We start from the raw sequence: 8,612 nt of genomic DNA on the forward strand, positions 1-8,612 counted from the left end.
GAACCAGTTGAGCTTTCCTCCAGAAGTTGTGGATTCTCCATTACTGAAGGTCTTCGGGAAGAGACCAGACTGCCCCTCGTCTGAAATGGTCTAGAGCAGCAGTTCCCAATCTTTCCAGCTCCAAAGGCTGATGGGGGAGGAGGAGGGGATGGTTTCGATTGCACTCTTGCCCGCTGCTCATGAGGCCTGGTCCCCAACAGGCTGCGGCTGCAGACTGGAGGTTGGGGCCCCCTGGTCTCCTGTTTGAGCAGGAGGCTGGACTAGAACACTTCTAAGGTCCCTTCTAACTCCGGTGTGTTTCTGCTCTCTGCAAATCAGCCTCCATCCATCAGCATACAAATAGGGGGATTAACACTCCCCAAGAGCAGGCAGAGAGAGGGGGCAATGACCTCACTTACAAGAGTGCCCCCCTCAGGACAGGCAGAGGCCTCTGGGCAGCAGAGAACAAAAACCTGGACCTCAGCTATCCCACAGGTGAGGGATTTGAGATTTCTTTTGCTGGGTCTCTGTGACAGAATTGGCCACAACTATCTCCCATGCCCAGAAAGTGCACCATTGCTCTTGGTGCCAGCCAGGCTGGAGATATTTCAAACCCAGGGCAGAAGAGTCCAGAAACTCTACTATAGGGAAGGACAGGCCTTGGCAGGAATGCCAGTTGCCCTGACCCTCAGGAAAATTGCCAGGCGTGGCTTCCTTTCCTGGTCCTGGTGAAGACAAGAAGGAGGTTGTTTTCATTTCAATGGAGAGAAAAACTGGGCAAGCCAAGTAAATGGCACAGATTTCTGCCAGCCTCACTTGTTTGGTGTGCAGGTGAGAAATACTCTTCCTCTTTCTGGTTGGCACTTAACGAAGAAGCATTGTTGTAATGTGGTAGTCTGTTGGTGGTGGGGCAGATCTTAGGACTTGCAATTAACCACAACAATGGTGGTTAAACTCTTACCTGTCAAAACATTGGACAGAGACCTGGCCAGAGATGGAACCGGGCTCCGGGCTGTTGCTGTCTGAGTCTCTTGATCTAAGTTGTTTAGCAACAGCACAGAAAGCCTCAGAGCATGGACGCCTCCAAGATCCAAGCACAGGCAAGCGATTGGCAGGCAGCTCAGGGCCTTTTCTGTGGGTTGATGTCTTCCTGAGCAACTTGCTCACAGAGATGGGCCCTGGAGCAAAGCTGGATTGGCAGCCACAGATTCTGTGGCCTGGGAAGCCAAATGCAGGAGGACCCTACGAAGTTCCTAGCAGCTGAATTAATGCCATTTACAATCCCTCTGCCACATGCATTCTCTTGCCCCTTCCCACAGCAAGCGGCTCCCAGCAGACCTAAATTCCCCTTTACCCTGCAGGAGCCTGGTTGGGAACCTGTTTCTGAGCAAAGACAGGGCTTAAAATGCGTGCAGGCCATTTCACCTGTAAAACATCCCAAAGCAATACAATACAATAGCAGAGTTGGAAGGGACCTTGGAGGTCTTCTAGTCCAACCCCCTGCCTAGGCAGGAAACCCTATACCATTTCAGACAAATGGCTATCCAACATCTTCTTAAAGACTTCCAGTGTTGGGGCGTTCACAACTTCTGGAGGCAAGTTGTTCCACTGATTAATTGTTCTGTCAGTTCTAAGTTGCTTCTCTCCTTAATTAGTTTCCACCCATTACTTCTTGTTCTGCCCACAGATGCTTTGGAGAATAGTTTGACTCCCTCTTCTTTGTGGCAGCCCCTGAGATATCAGAACACTGCTATCAAGTCTCCCCTAGTTCTTCTTTTCATTAAACTAGACATACCCAGTTCCTGCAACCATTCCTCATATGTTTTAGCCTCCAGTCCTCTAATCATCTTTGTTGCTCTTCTCTGCACTCTTTCTAGAGTCTCCACATCTTTTCTACATCGTGGCGACCAAAACTGAATGCCGTATTCCAAGTGTGGCCTTACCAAGGCATTATCAAGTGGTATTAGCACTTCATGTGATCTTGATTCTATCCCTCTGTTGATGCAGCCTAGAACTGTGTTGGCCTTTTTGGCAGCTGCTGCCCACTGCTGGCTCATGTTTAAATGGTTGTCCACTAGGACTCCAAGATCCCTCTCACAGTTATTACTATTGAGCAATGTACCACCTATACGGTACCTATGCATTTTGTTTTTCTTGCCTAGATGTAGAACCTTGCTTTTTTCACCATTGAATTCCATTTTGTTAGATAGCACCCAATGTTCAAGTTTGTGAAGATCCTTCTGTATCTTAAGCCTATCTTCTGGCGTGTTGGCTATTCCTGCCATCTTGGTGTCATGTGCAAATTTGATGAGTTCCCCATTTATCCCCTCATCCAAATCACTGATGAAGATGCTGAAGAGTCCCTAAAACAGAGCCTTGGGATACTCCACTGCATACTTCCCTCCATGTAGATGCAGTTCCACTGAGGACTACACATTGAGCGCGGTTGGTCAGCCAGTTATGGATCCACCTGGTGGTGATGCTGTTTAACCCACATTTTTCTACTTTGTCTAGTAGTAGGCTATGGTCTACTTTATCAAATGCCTTGCTGAAATCCAAGTAAATTATATCAACCGCATTCCTCTGGTCCACTAATTTTGTCACTTTGTTGAAGAATGCAATAAGATTAGTCTGGCATGATCTGTTTTTGACAAACCCATGTTGGGTTTTGGCTATTACTTTGCTTACTTCTTGGTGTTCGCTAATTCGTTGCTTGATTATCTTTTCCAGAATCTTCCCTGGTATTGAGGTCAGGCTGATAGGTCTATAGTTTCCGGGATCTATTTTTTTTTCCTTTTTGAAGATGGGAACCACATCAGCTCTTTTCCAGTCCTCTGGCAGTTCCCTGGTGCTCCAGGACCTCTCAAAGATATAGTTCAGTGGTTCTGAGACCTCGTCTGCCAGTTCCTTCAGAACCCTCAGGTGTAAACAGAAACAAATAATTGATTACATTAAAGCAAATGCAATAAGATGTACAATAAGCAATAGTCCTGATCTCCAGGAGCCAACAGATGGACAAGGGGGTGACAGGAGATTAGAACTTCACATTCATATCCTAGTTTACAGCTCACCATATAATTTTGGACTTGCCAACCTTTATAAACTTGATTTCAAAATCCAGAACTAGAAAAGGTAGGGAAATCAAAAGTAAAAATAGACAGTTCATTCAGTTGGTTCGAGTTCCTTGGACAAATACTCTCCAAAATGGATTGCTAACAAGCAACTCTTCTTGTGTGTTCAAATATGCATTTGTGCCACATGGTAAAAGAAATCAGATAGGACCAGGAAGTCAAGTCACCCTTATCACTTGCATTTTCACAACTAGACACAAAGACGTTTTTTCCTGAATGCCATCAGTCTGTTAAACCACTAATTCCCACATCACTGTCATATTACCTACTAAGACTGTATTACTATTATTCTCCTCTTCCTTCCTAGTACCTATCTCTTCCCACTTATGGCTATAACCATGTTGCTTGTATCTTTAAAATTTATATTGTTTTATTTCCTAGTTTAATTTGATTGCTTATTAGTAACCTATGACTATCACTAAATGTTGTGCCTTACGATTCTTGATGAACGTATTCTATTTTATTTTTCTTTATGTACACTGAGAGCATCTGCGCCAAAGACAAATTCCTTGTGTGCCCAATCACACTTGGCCAATGAAGAATTCTGTTCTATTCTATAGTAAACTATAATAGTTTATCCCATGAGCAGAGATGCCCTGGTGACCACCAGATGGAGCTCCTGTGGGAAAGACTGCCCAAGCAGGCTGGAGTGGGCTCGTGCCCCCAGTCCTGCATCCAAATACGCCCGATGGAACTGGGGCAGCCCCCATCCCCATCCCAGGCCAAGCCCCGTCCACCAGAACTGAAGCCTGGGCATTGTTTGAGGGCACGAGGCTGGGGGACGGGAGAAGGGTTCTTCTGATAAAGGTTCTCCCTCTGTCCTTTTCTGGGTCCTTAAATGCTTTTCCCAAGGATTTCCCAAAAGTATGCAAAGTATTTTGTAAACCTTCAGTTGCCTTTAGCCTTTAAATGAGACGTGGAAATTGTTCAAAGAAAAAAGATCTTTAAATGGCAACATCTGCACTGGTCCATTAAGGACATGAACCACATCGTTTTCTATGATTTCAACCGACTTCTCACAGCTGCCCACACACGTTTGTTCAAACCACACTCCAGATGGCAATCAAAGAGAGTGAGCTGCATTTTCTCAGGCTCCAAACTCTGCCATGTGGGGGCCGGAGAAGCTGCAGAAGAGCACATTTGAGCAGGATGCTTCCAGGCAGATGGCGCCCGCTACGTGCTGCTCTAAAGGAATTCTGCAGCTGCTTTGTCTTTCCTTTTTAATGAAAGGGGGAAAAGATGTGTGAGAGGATTACAAATGTAAAATTTCCATGAATTGGATTATTCTACAAAGTTCTACTGAGAGCATCATGAGGCAAAAAAGAAGCATCAAAAGTCTTGCCAGCTTGGAGGAAGGAGCTGCTCAAAGTGAGAAGATAGGACATCAATGCTACATCTCTGCATTGAAACTATCCAGAAGTGGGCATCACTGAACCACAGCTTCCCCCACTCGTGAGGGAAGAAACACTCGTGGAATTCAGTGGCAGGAAGAGCAGAAATGATGCCAATGTCTTGCCATGCAGAGTGTTAGTGGGGAGGATTTGGCTTGAGGGGTCATGATCTGCATTGCCTAGATGATAAGAGTGTTCATCACGAGATGAACTCTATCCTGCAAAAACATAACTTTAAAAATAGACTGGAAATAAAAAGTTAAAATAAGCAAAAAAGACAGTGTCTGATCTTGATAAATACAAATCACCAGGACCTGACGGATTACATCCCAGAGTTCTAAAGGAGCTGGCCGATGTCATCTCAGAATCACTGCACCACATCTTTCAGAAATCCTGGAACACCAGGAACTACCAGAGGGCTGGAAAAGAGCTGATGTGGTTCCCATCTTTAAAAAAAAGGGGGGGAGGGGGAAACAGACCCAGGAAACTACAGACCAATCAGCCTAACATCAATACCCAGGAAGATACTGGAAAAGATAATAAAAAGGGGATCTGCCAACACCTAGAAACGAGTAAAGTAAAGTAATAGCTAGCAGCCAGCATGGGTTTCTTGAAAACAGATCATGCCAAACCAATCCTATTTCATTCTTCAACATAATGACTAAATTAGTAGACCAGCGAAATACTGTGGACATAATATACTTAGAGTTCAACAAGTACGCAACATAGTAGACCACAACCTACTTCTTCTTTGTAAGCTAGAAAAAAGTGGGATAGACAGCTTCACAACCAGATGGATTTGCAACCCGCTGACAAATTGTACTCAACGAGTAGTCCTTAATGGGCCTATGTCTACATGGAGAGAAGTAAGCAGTGGGGTACCACAAGATTCCATCTTGGGCCCAGGACTCTTCAATATCTTCATAAACAACTTAAATGAGGGAATAGAAAGGGAACTTACCAAATTTGCAGATGATACTAAGCTGGCAGGAATAGCTAACACCCTAGAAGATAGGCTCAAGATCCAGGAGGATCTTGGCAGACTTGAACACTGGCCCCTATCTAACAAAATGAAATTCAATGTAGATAAGAGTAAAGCCTGAAGTAAGAAAAACCAAAGGTACATATATAAATTGGGTGAAACCAGGCTTAATAGAAGTGACTGTGAGAAGAAGGATCTTGGAGTCTTAGTGGATAACCAGTTGACTATGAGCCAGCAGCAGCAGCCAAAAAAGTCGATACAATCCTAAATTGCATTAACAGAGGTATACAATCAAGATCAAGTGAGGTACTACCACCACCCTATAAAGCCCTAGTAAGACCACACCTAGAGTACTGCATCCAGTTTTCGTCACTCTACTATAAAAAAGATGCTGAGATTCTAGAAAAAGTGCAGAGGGGAGCAACCAGGATGATTAGGGGACTGGAGACTAAAACATATGAAGAACAGTTACAGGAACTAGGCGTGGCTAGTCTGATGAAATGAGGACGAGGGGAGACATAATAGCAGTGTTCCAATATTTGCGGCGCTGCCACAGAGATGAGGAGGTCAAGCTATTTTTCAAAGCACCTGAAGGCCAGGCAAGGAATAAGGGATGGAAACTAATCAAGGAGAGATTCAACCTAGAAATAAGGAGGAACTTTCTGACAGTGAGAACAATCAACCCATGGAACAGAAGTCGCCTTCAGAAGTTGTGGGAGCTTCATCACTTGAGTCTTTCAAGAAGAGATTGGACTGCCATGTCAGAAATGGTGTAGGGTCTCCTGTTTGAGGGGGGGGGTTGGACTAAATGACCTATAAGGTCCCTTCCAACTTTGTTAATCTTTAAATATCTGTTAAATTAGGTAATTGCTTCAGCAAAACTGCCATTGCATCCCCCAGCTGCCCCTTCCCATTATCTCCTTTCATACAAGCAAGGCTGGCTGTTAGATAGGTCAATGGTGCAAGGATGAAGCCAACTCCTCCAATCACGATGTTTCCCTTCTTCTGTGGTCAGGATGCTATGTTCCACAAAGCCTTCTTCCCCGCTTACATGGCCACCATCATCTTAACTGATAAGCAAAAGGAAATCTTTTATGGTGGAGAAATTCCAGAGTTCCTGCTGTATTGACACAATGAAAGCAACCCACTTCCCTCAAGGCTGCTGAGTGGGTGGAAATGCCTGTCTTTATTCCAATGTCTTGTGTTAGTTGACCTTCAGCAATACAATTCAGAAGCCTCACAATAGCAGACACTATGGAAGCCCACAGTTGAATGAGTCAAACAGATGCTGATGGTAACAGCACCTCTCGAGCCTACTTGCTTGCCCTATGAACAAAGCATGCCACAAACAGTGTGTCCCTCTCCAGAGATGATGAAAGCAATTGTTGGACATGGACAGAAGTCACCCACCTAACCAAGGTGGTCATTCCCAAGACCTTTGCAGCTTCCCTTCTGTCGATCACAAAACCTGGCTTGTCAACATCTGTGATTTCAGGCTTCTAGGTGAGGACCTAGGGTGGATTAGATGCCCTTGTGAGCATTTAAAGCCCTACATGGCTTAGGGCAAGGATACCTTCGAGACCGCCTGCTGACGCATACCTCCCAGCGACCAGTAAGATCCCATAGATTGGGCCTCCTTCGGGTGCCGTTGGCCATACAATGTCGGCTGGCGGGTCCTCGGAGGAGAGCCTTCTCGGTGGCTGCTCCGACTCTTTGGAACCAGCTCCCCCCGGAAATCCGGACCATACCCACTCTGATGGCCTTCAGGAAAGCCGTAAAAACTTGGCTGTTCCGGCAGGCCTGGGGCTGTTGACCTCACTATTGAGGTCCGGCCCCGACTAGAATGAATTTGATGGATGATTGTTGTTTTAAATTGTATTGTTTTTATGTTTTTTATATTTTGTTTGTAAGCCGCCCGAGTCCTTTGGGATTGGGCGGCATATAAAAGTTTTAAATAAATAAATAAATTTATGCCAGGAGGGACAGGAAAGATCAACAGCCAGGCAACAACTTTTGACCAATGAACTTCTCTCTGGAGGTGTAGATTGAGAGATTGCCCATTTGTCCTCTGGACAGCTGCTCCTAGTGAGACTCTGGGAATTGAGTTTCTCCTGGGGTCTGTGAGGTGATCATATTAGGAGCTGAGAAATTACCATCACACTCAAAACCACTGTGCAGCCTTTATGAATGCCAGATATGCAAAAGCGTCATTTTCTTACAACGCTTTCGGCTACAATTAATTTCAATTTAAGGGAGGTCTTCCAAACAGTAGGAAAAAATAAAGACTTAGTGAGTTGCTTTTGTTTTGGAATCAAGAGGGAGAAAATACTAAAGGATTTTGACTTAAAAAGCAAAAAGCTTAACAAGACTGAGATCTGGGGGGGGGGGGGCAATAATTTTACAAATCAGAATAACTTTCCTTGTTGTAAGTTGAAAATTATTGCCAGGTTTTATTTTTGTCCATTTTCCCCTTGATCTTTTCTAGAAATTGACTATGGAGTGCCAGCAGTCGGTTCTTGTTTTTATTACATTATTTCAATATTCATGTTTTGTTTCCTGAACATTCAGTAAGTTCCAATTATGCTTGTTCTTGGCAATCTTTTATGAAATCAACCATGCATGCTTTTCTTCTTCAGCAGTTTGACTCGCAGTAAACCTCTGCTTCCATTTTTGCAGGGCAGATATAGGTAATTGATCACTGTCAATACAGGGATGTAATTCATCATAGTGAATAATCATTATCTTTCTTGTTTTTTAGTCCAAACTTCCCACTTGAGCTTGTTTTCAATTAATAATTCCAGTAATATCTTATATCCCAGGTATTAAGTGAGGTGGTGGCCTAGTGGTGAAGATGCTCGTATCCCACTAGGAAGGTTGAGAGTTCAATCCTAGGCAGCAGCACATGCTTCTTTCTCCTGAAGTGCAGAGAGAAAATATCTGCTGCAAACTTGGTGTAGGTGTCAAGAAGGGCATCTGGCCAGTAAACCCTCAGTGCCATCCAGTTCACCAACTCTATCCCAAATTAAGGGTTGTAAAAAGAGAAGTTTTTATTATATCACAGGTATGGCCCACGTCTTGATGCTTTGATGGCAGTTTCCACCTTTTAATTTTGGCTTTTACACTTTTATC

The sequence above is a fragment of the Thamnophis sirtalis genome, unplaced genomic scaffold (genome assembly GCF_051295495.1).
Source record: "Thamnophis sirtalis isolate CommonGarterSnake01/CBP01778 unplaced genomic scaffold, rThaSir2_p1.2 scaffold_13, whole genome shotgun sequence".
NCBI lineage: Eukaryota > Metazoa > Chordata > Lepidosauria > Squamata > Natricidae > Thamnophis > Thamnophis sirtalis.